The 8,966-nt window shown below is 41.3% G+C and overlaps 1 long non-coding RNA gene across 1 annotated transcript; it reads left to right on the forward strand.

The window, feature by feature from the left end:
• Positions 1–4,798: 4,798 nt before the first annotated feature.
• Positions 4,799–8,008, forward strand: LOC129850344 (uncharacterized). The gene is made up of 4 exons (XR_008758777.1): positions 4,799–5,374; positions 5,602–5,957; positions 6,157–7,337; positions 7,632–8,008. It is a non-coding gene; the product is annotated as an uncharacterized LOC129850344 (long non-coding RNA).
• Positions 8,009–8,966: the final 958 nt, after the last annotated feature.

The raw sequence follows: 8,966 nt of genomic DNA on the forward strand, positions 1-8,966 counted from the left end.
TGATGCTGACGAGGCAGAGAAGAGTCTCTCCAGATCAGAACTCCTCAAGAAACACCTGCAGAGATCCACAGGGAAGATAACTCACTGCTGCTCTGACTGTGGGAAGAGATTCACCTCCTCAGGCATTAAAATTCATCAGAGAACACACACAGGAGAGAAACCTTATAGCTGTGATCAATGTGGGAAGAGTTTTACTACATCTAGCAATCTGACTGTACACCAGAGAACACACACAGGAGAGAAACCTTATAGCTGTGGTCAATGTGGGAAGAGTTTTACTACATCTATCCAGCTGACATTACACCAGAGAACACACACAGGAGAGAAACCTTATAGCTGTGATCAATGTGGGAAGAGTTTTACTACAGCTGGTCATCTGACTTTACACCAGAGAACACACACAGGAGAGAAACCTTATAGCTGTGATCAATGTGGGAAGAGTTTTACTACATCTGGCCATCTGACTTTACACCAGAGAACACACACAGGAGAGAAACCTTATAGCTGTGATCAATGTGGGAAGAGTTTTGGTAGATCTGGCCAGCTGACATCACACAAGAGAACACACATGGGAGAGAAACCTTATAGCTGTGGTCAATGTGGGAAGAGTTTTGGTAGATCTGACCAGCTGACATTACACCAGAGAACACACACAGGAGAGAAACCTTACAGCTGTGATCAATGTGGAAAGAGATGTACTACATCTGGCCAGCTGACATTACACCAGAGAACACACACAGGAGAGAAACCTTATAGCTGTGATCAATGTGGGAAGAGATTTACTACATCTAGCCAGCTGACATTACACCAGAGGATACACACAGGAGAGAAACCTTATTGCTGTAATCAATGTGGGAAGAGTTTTACTCAGCTGAACAGCCTGATAGTACACCAGCGGACACACACAGGAGAGAAACCTTTTAGCTGTGATCTATGTGGGAAGAGATTTACTACATCTAGCGCTCTTACTTCACACCAGAGAATACACACAGGAGAGAAACCTTATTGCTGTAATCAATGTGGGAAGAGTTTTACTGAATCTAGCTCGCTGACTAAACACCAGAGAACACACACAGGAGAGAAATCTTATAGCTGTGATCAATGTGGGAAAAGTTTTACTGAATCTAGCTCTCTGACTAAACACCAGAGAATACACACAGGAGAGAAACCTTATACCTGTAATCAATGTGGAAAGAGTTTTACTCACCTACAAAGCCTGATAGTACACCAGCGGACACACACAGGAGAGAAATCTTTTAGCTGTGGTCAATGTGGGAAGAGATTTACTACATCTAGCGCTCTTACTTCACACCAGAGAATACACACAGGAGAGAAACCTTATTGCTGTAATCAATGTGGGAAGAGATTTACTACATCTAGCGCTCTTACTTCACACCAGAGAATACACACAGGAGAGAAACCTTATTGCTGTAATCAATGTGGGAAGAGTTTTACTGAATCTAGCTCGCTGACTAAACACCAGAGAACACACACAGGAGAGAAACCTTATAGCTGTGGTCAATGTGGGAAGAGTTTTACTACATCTATCCAGCTGACATTACACCAGAGAACACACACAGGAGAGAAACCTTATAGCTGTGATCAATGTGGGAAGAGTTTTACTACAGCTGGCCATCTGACTTTACACCAGAGAACACACACAGGAGAGAAACCTTATAGCTGTGATCAATGTGGGAAGAGTTTTACTGCATCTGGCCATCTGACTTTACACCAGAGAACACACACAGGAGAGAAACCTTATAGCTGTGATCAATGTGGGAAGAGTTTTGGTAGATCTGGCCAGCTGACATCACACAAGAGAACACACACAGGAGAGAAACCTTATAGCTGTGGTCAATGTGGGAAGAGTTTTGGTAGATCTGACCAGCTGACATTACACCAGAGAACACACACAGGAGAGAAACCTTATAGCTGTGATCAATGTGGGAAGAGTTTTACTACATCTGGCCATCTGACTTTACACCAGAGAACACACACAGGAGAGAAACCTTATAGCTGTGATCAATGTGGGAAGAGTTTTGGTAGATCTGGCCAGCTGACATCACACAAGAGAACACACACAGGAGAGAAACCTTATTGCTGTAATCAATGTGGGAAGAGTTTTACTGAATCTAGCTCTCTGACTAAACACCAGAGAACACACACAGGAGAGAAATCTTATAGCTGTGATCAATGTGGGAAGAGTTTTACTGAATCTAGCTCTCTGACTAAACACCAGAGAACACACACAGGAGAGAAATCTTATAGCTGTGATCAATGTGGGAAGAGATTTACTACATCTAGCTCTCTGACTTCACACCAGAGAACACACACAGGAGAGAAACCTTTTAGCTGTGGTCAATGTGGGATGAGATTTACCAGATTTAGATATCTAACTATACACCAGAGAAAACACACAGGACAGAAACCTTATAGCAGTAATAAATGTGGGAAGATATAGCTGTGACCAGAGATAATCTGATAAAAGATCTCGGATTCAACATCAGAAAATACATGTTATATAATAAATTGGTCTATAATCAGTTTTATGAACAATCCTACATCACTCCAGTATTTATTGAAAACATTCAAGTGCTAATTGTCTTTATTCCACTACTGAAGAAGCATGACTCAAATCACCTCATACTTCAAACATTCAGCCTGACAAAAGATACATGTTTTATTATTCCATGCCTCACCCTTAAGTGAAGTATTGCCAATATATATTAACAAAGGGGTGTACATTTGGTTTTGATTTTCATATTTACAATTTATGTAACATTTAGTCATAGTTATTTATGCAACCAGCTGACAATTTTTGGGTACTATTATATTGAAATTGTTATCCTGCTTTTAGAATATCAGGGATCATTCTCAGATGTACCAACCCACATGTACTAGAGCATGACATTGGGGACTGGGCCCCGATCCAACAACATGCCTATCGAGTGAACCCTGAAAAGAGCGAGAAGCTCGGGATATTGCAGGAGCTCTTGAAATCAGACATGACTAATACAATTTGATTTGAGTTTTGTCCAAGGCGATGAGAGTTTTAGAAGGACGAGAGTTCTAGAAGCTGGTGAGTTTTAGGATTCTATAGAAAGTAATTATATTTTTTTCATTTATGTTTTGAGGTTGGACTTTAGCACGTCTAGCTCGTTAGCACCAATCAATGCGCCCTACGTGCTATCTCGTTAGTCAGTATGTGTTACACCTGTGCTGGCTTGTCCATCTCGTTAGTGGGAAGGTGTTTCACCTGAGCTGGTCCAGGTTCTATTTAAGAGTGTCTGGCCCAGTGCTCCAGTTGTCTTGATAGATGTGGAGAGTCAACACCTTTAGTTGCTCCACTTTTTTGGTTTGCTTCCTGTCTTTAAGTTTATTGTTTTTTTTTATTTTGTTTCCCTCTTTTTTTATTTTGTTTGCTTCTTCTTGGACAGATTTAGTGGGTCTCATAGTTGGTGTCTTTTAGGTCCCAGTTGTTACGAGTCAACTTTCAGTCGACACCCCCATAGTGTCTTTGAGAACCCCTCCTAAAAAACAAGCTAATATTTTGGGTTGGATATTTCATCCAATTAGTGTTTTAATCAATGGCATTTCCTTAGAATGCTCATTGGTCTTTCAGTTGATAATTTTCTGTTTTTTTATCCTGTTATTTTTGTGTACTAAGTATTTCAGTTTATTTTCATTGTTTTCTCCTGTGAAGCCATTGTGTTGCATCCATGTGTGAAATGTGCTGTATAAATAAAGCTTGATTTGATGTCAACAATTGAACCCAGTGACTGACCAATCAACAGACTGTTGGTCCATCTTAGTATGAAAATCAGTATCAATCCCACTTTTCAAGCCTGCTGAAGGCGTGGTGGAGTGGTAAACACCACCCCCGGCTCTACCAGGGGCTTGAGGTGGTCTCCCACAGCTCTGCTGGTGGAGTGGTAAACACCCCCCCAGGCTCTACCAGGGGCTTGAGGTGGTCTCCCACAGCTCTGCTGGTGGAGTGGTAAACACCACCCCCGGCTCTACCGGGGGCTTGAGGTGGTTTCCCACAGCTCTGCTTATGTCATGTTCTTTGGCCTTGTCGTTCCATTTCTTGACTGCCCCTGCAACACAGAAAGAAATACATTCAGTCATATTATATAAAACACTCAAAGTAGTGGATATGGAGCATCTATGGCCTCAGTTACACCTGGCACCTAAATGTGACTTCTGTCATCCGATCACTCCAAGCTGCATTAGGTTCAGATCTACCAGGATGGGCCTTTGACATAGTCTGGATGCAGTCAGGCCACTGAATATAAATACTCAATATAAAGAGATGGGGTGAATGAGTGGGGAAAAGTACATTTGATACAAATTACCTTCATAATATCAAAGAACAAATGTGTGTGCCTGAGGTGAAATTCCCTTTCATGCAGCCAAAAGGGGTGAGAAATTACACCAATACAATTTGCACTAATGTAAATAAACATAGATGATGGAACATATTCCCTTTTTCTGACGTGATGAACCGCTAAGGGGACATAAATATTTACCATCTAAACCATGTGTGACCTCTCACCTCTCTGGCTGTAGAAGTGTTCTTCCTAACCAGTCCCTCAACAGCTCTCTGACTGAGCTCCACCCTCACTGGGTCTTCAGAGGAGAGGAAGGCTGAGGAGGGATGGAAGGATGACTGGATCAGTCAGTCAATAAAGTGTAGAGCTGCTGTCTATGCTGTCTGACAAAATCACTATTTTAGTAGTTCATTAAAGTAAATAAGGCTTTATGACTGATGTATACTAACTATCAATCACTTAGATCACAGGTGTCAAACTCATTCCACGGGGGCCAAGTGTCTGCGGGTTTTCGCTCCTCCCTTGTACTTGATTGATGAATTAACATCACTAATTAGTTAGGAACTCCCCACACCTGGTTGTCTAGGGCTTTATTGAAAGGAAAAAACAAAAACCTGCAGACACTAGGCCCTCCGTGGAATGAGTTTGACACCCCTGACTTAGATCATGTATTTTCAGGTAGCGATACATCTTTGGGACGTCCCTAGTCCGTTGAAGTTGACATTTAAAATGGTTAAGTTAGGGGTTAAGGTTAGGGTTTAGGGTAGGGATGTCTCAAGAATTCCTAGAGAGTACCCTAGAGTTAACTTGTTGTCTGAAAATAAAATGTACATTTTCCTCACCTGCGTCCAGTCAGCAGATGGACTAGATGCTGCTTAGGCCTCCCGTTGTGAATCCGTCAAGAATTCAGCAGAGCAAGTTTGTATGAAGGTCTGTTTATTAAATGGGTACATAGTTCAATAGTAATATCCTCTAAAACGCTCTGGGGACCAACTTTGCTGCCCGGTTTCCAGTTGTCCACATGGCTGGGAGAACCTATTCAAGTAAGTAAATAGATTTTGGAAATGTAAAGAAACGATGTATTATTAGCTAACTAGCTGCAGTGCAGGCTAACTCAAATGACCTGCTAAACGAGCTAGCTAGTTGGCTAGCTAATACTATATAGATAGATAACTAAGTGAATTAAATATCATCAGCTGTCTAACTTCATATTAGCTAGCTATCTTGATGTATTTATCACTGTAAAAAACTAACTCCAATGCATTTGTAGGTAGCTAGCTAACAGCCATGGAGGAGGGTGAAAGGATAGCAGCCCCAACTGTCAGTGAGAGAGGAGACTATTCTGGATAGGGCAGGTACTTTTGTGTAGTTCCTGTCCCTAGAAGTGAGGACGGAGATAATAGTAACATAATATTCAGTGTGGTGTAATTTCACTATAATGAAGTGAGTTTCTTGTGAGGTTTTTTGTCCTCAGATAAAGAGCGCTATGAAAGCCAGTCTACATATGAAGAGGTCCCAATGAAGAGCAGTGGTTCTCAGTCCTGGGGACTCAGAGGCACATTGTTGTTGTTGCCTCAGCACTGCACAGCTGATTCAAATGATCAACTCATCATCAAGCTTCAAGTGGTATTTATGTATTCATTTGTGATGCCGTCCTGATATGATCGTGTTATTGTCACATGCTACACATGTACATATGTGTGCCCATGCATCTATCAATCCAATGTTATCATGATTTGTTATTATGGATATTATACTTTAGTAATCCACAATGACCTGGTGATGTAAAAGTCTAATAATTATATTGTCTTCCATATTCCTACAGATACCTTGTAACTGGAGATTCCTTCCAAACGATTGCCTACAGTTGCCGTGTAGGGCACTGCAAGGTTGGGTGACCAGGGTCATCTGGGACTGCCTCCTGGAGGAGTTCAGATGTGTGAAGGCTACCTGTGTCCTGCGTAACTTCATGAGGATGGACACGAGGACCAGGAGGGGATCTGCAGCTCGCCGCCGTGTCCCAGAGGAGGAGTCTGCTGCTCTGCAGGATGTTTCAAGGATGGGGTCCAACAACGCAGCAAGAGAGGCAATCCATGTGCAGGAGATCTTCACCTCCTCCTTCTTTTAAGAGGGTGCTGTTCCCTAGCAACACCATAGACTACACTATGCACAACCAAAGGCTCTTTTAAGAGGGTGCTGTTCCCTAGCAACACCATAGACTACACTATGCACAACCAAAGGCTCTTTTAAGAGGGTGCTGTTCCCTGGCAACACCATAGACTACACTATGCACAACCAAAGGCTCTTTTAAGAGGGTGCTGTTCCCTGGCAACACCATAGACTACACTATGCACAACTAAAGGCTCTTTTAAGAGCCATTCACATTGCAATAAGATTATTCTTCCATTTACTTAGCTATGTCAACTGCAGTTATTCAATTCATAGTTTCTCTCCCTTTGATTTCTACTTCTCAGGTGAGGGTGCTGTTTAGGTAAGGGTGTGATGTCTGTGCAAAAACAAAACAGGCTATTTTAAATCACCCATATTGAAAAAATGTAGAACAATTAGACACCCTATAACCCCCACCTACACACTCATGTATCAATCTGATTGATGGATTGTGTTGTGCAGTAAGCAGGCTCAGGTGTATAACTGTGGCTCCTTCCACCTTCAAAGAATAGGCAACAGGGCCAACCATGGAGAATAATAAGACACTTCATTATTTCTATAACTACGCTATAATTGTTTGTCCTTGTGGGTCCATTCATGTTTTTCAGCATAAAGTACTCTGCAGCCACTTAGTGTGGTGTGGACACCAGGTGAGGCCACACACAGATTCCTGTTGAACACTGTGGCTTTAACTACCTTATTTTCTCAATAACAGTCTCTCTCCTTCACTTCATCCCTCTCTCCCCTTCTCCCTAAATCCTCTAGGTTATATCAGCTGTGTCGGTGAACCCCTCCTGCATCTGAACTGGCTACATAGAGGGCACAGCATGGTCAGAGGTGAGAGGTCACTTGGTCGGGTCAACAGGAAGTATTATTAAAGAGATGCTTTACATTGAAATACAGATAGATGCAGTAGTCCCAGAGTTAATGATCCCAGGTCAGTTTATATTATACAGGACGTATTATTAAAGAGATGCTTTATATTGAAATCTGACTAGCATAGCCTAGCCACATTGATCCCAGGTCAGTTTTGCATTTCACCTCCTGATTGATGACTAACAATGTTAGAATAAAAACTAAAAACATAAGGCTTAAACATGCTCTCTCTCTCTATCTGTCTCTCGTCTGCAGATATGTTTTGATGTGAGAGGATGCCAACCCCCAGTCTCATCATCGCCACCTCACCTTCTTTTAAGATAACCTTTGGGCCGACTAGAGACACTGTTATGTAATTGTGATGAACTGAGAGAATATTTAGGTAGCACTGTGTTTCATTAATCATGTGCTGCCTTCCCTGCTCCAATGTGCTTACCTCTTTCCCTTTCTGTCTTTTACACCTCTCTCTCCACCTCCTCTTTCTTCCTCTGTTTTTATAATACACAACAGATGTGCATTGAAGTACAGATTGAACTTGTATTTATAACACTTGGATAATGAGCTTTTCAATAAAGCGTTTCACATTCTCTACTGGTTGAAATGAAGTGTAATGTGATGAAATACTCCACCTATCCTGTGTTTATCAGAACAATGCAGATGAAGGGCATTAGATGTTGAGATGAACCGGTGTTGGAGTATTTACATAATGCATAGGAAGTGTAGTGTTCTGGTTTTTAACATTATATTTCTGTATATATGAATTAACTAGTTAAATCCTGTTTCTAGTCTATTAGTTACAATGTGTACCCATTGATGTCCCAGGACCAAGACTGATAAACACTGTTGAAGTGTATAATTGTAATTATACAGCGTCATTCAAAGACTGGAATTTGATTCTCCTGGTATTGGATATGACTGAAAAATAATCTCAAAGACATTCATACCTAAACTGCACCTTTATTTGCCACGGTAGAGTACATGATCAGTGAATATATTAAATGTACAGGCTACAATGTGGGGATCTCATGCATGGTAATAACTACATGTATATACGACTTGCATCCTTGGCACAACATGATATTATATTCTACTCAATCCATAGGCTTCATTAATGTCATTCAGGCTGTTTTGAAGTTGATACAACTGGCTATGATAGCTGAGGTTCATAGCTAGGTTCTTAACTAATATGTATACCAAACGTTTGGGTCCATACACAGATCGGCTAGATAGCTAGCTACACATCCATGGGCATACAGGGATTTTAATCATCCACTGCACAATAAGTAAGAACATAGCTAGCTACGTGATTTCATCTATCTGCATGGTAAATATCAGCAAGGCAAGCTTACAAAATTGTACATTCAATTTGCAGTAAATTCTTCAGCTAGCTAGATTCTATACATCCACTGTTTCCCAAAACGACAGCCTGGTTTGCTGGTTGTTTCAGGAGTTCCTAAAACAACCAGAATTACAATTTCATACTCATGTCACAACACCCATAAAGCTAGCCAGCTAGCTGGCTAATGTTAGCTAGTCAGCTAGCTGGCTAAATTACGATTTTCGTAAATGAACTATGATTTAAAAAAAATG

The sequence above is a fragment of the Salvelinus fontinalis genome, unplaced genomic scaffold (assembly GCF_029448725.1).
Source record: "Salvelinus fontinalis isolate EN_2023a unplaced genomic scaffold, ASM2944872v1 scaffold_1939, whole genome shotgun sequence".
NCBI lineage: Eukaryota > Metazoa > Chordata > Actinopteri > Salmoniformes > Salmonidae > Salvelinus > Salvelinus fontinalis.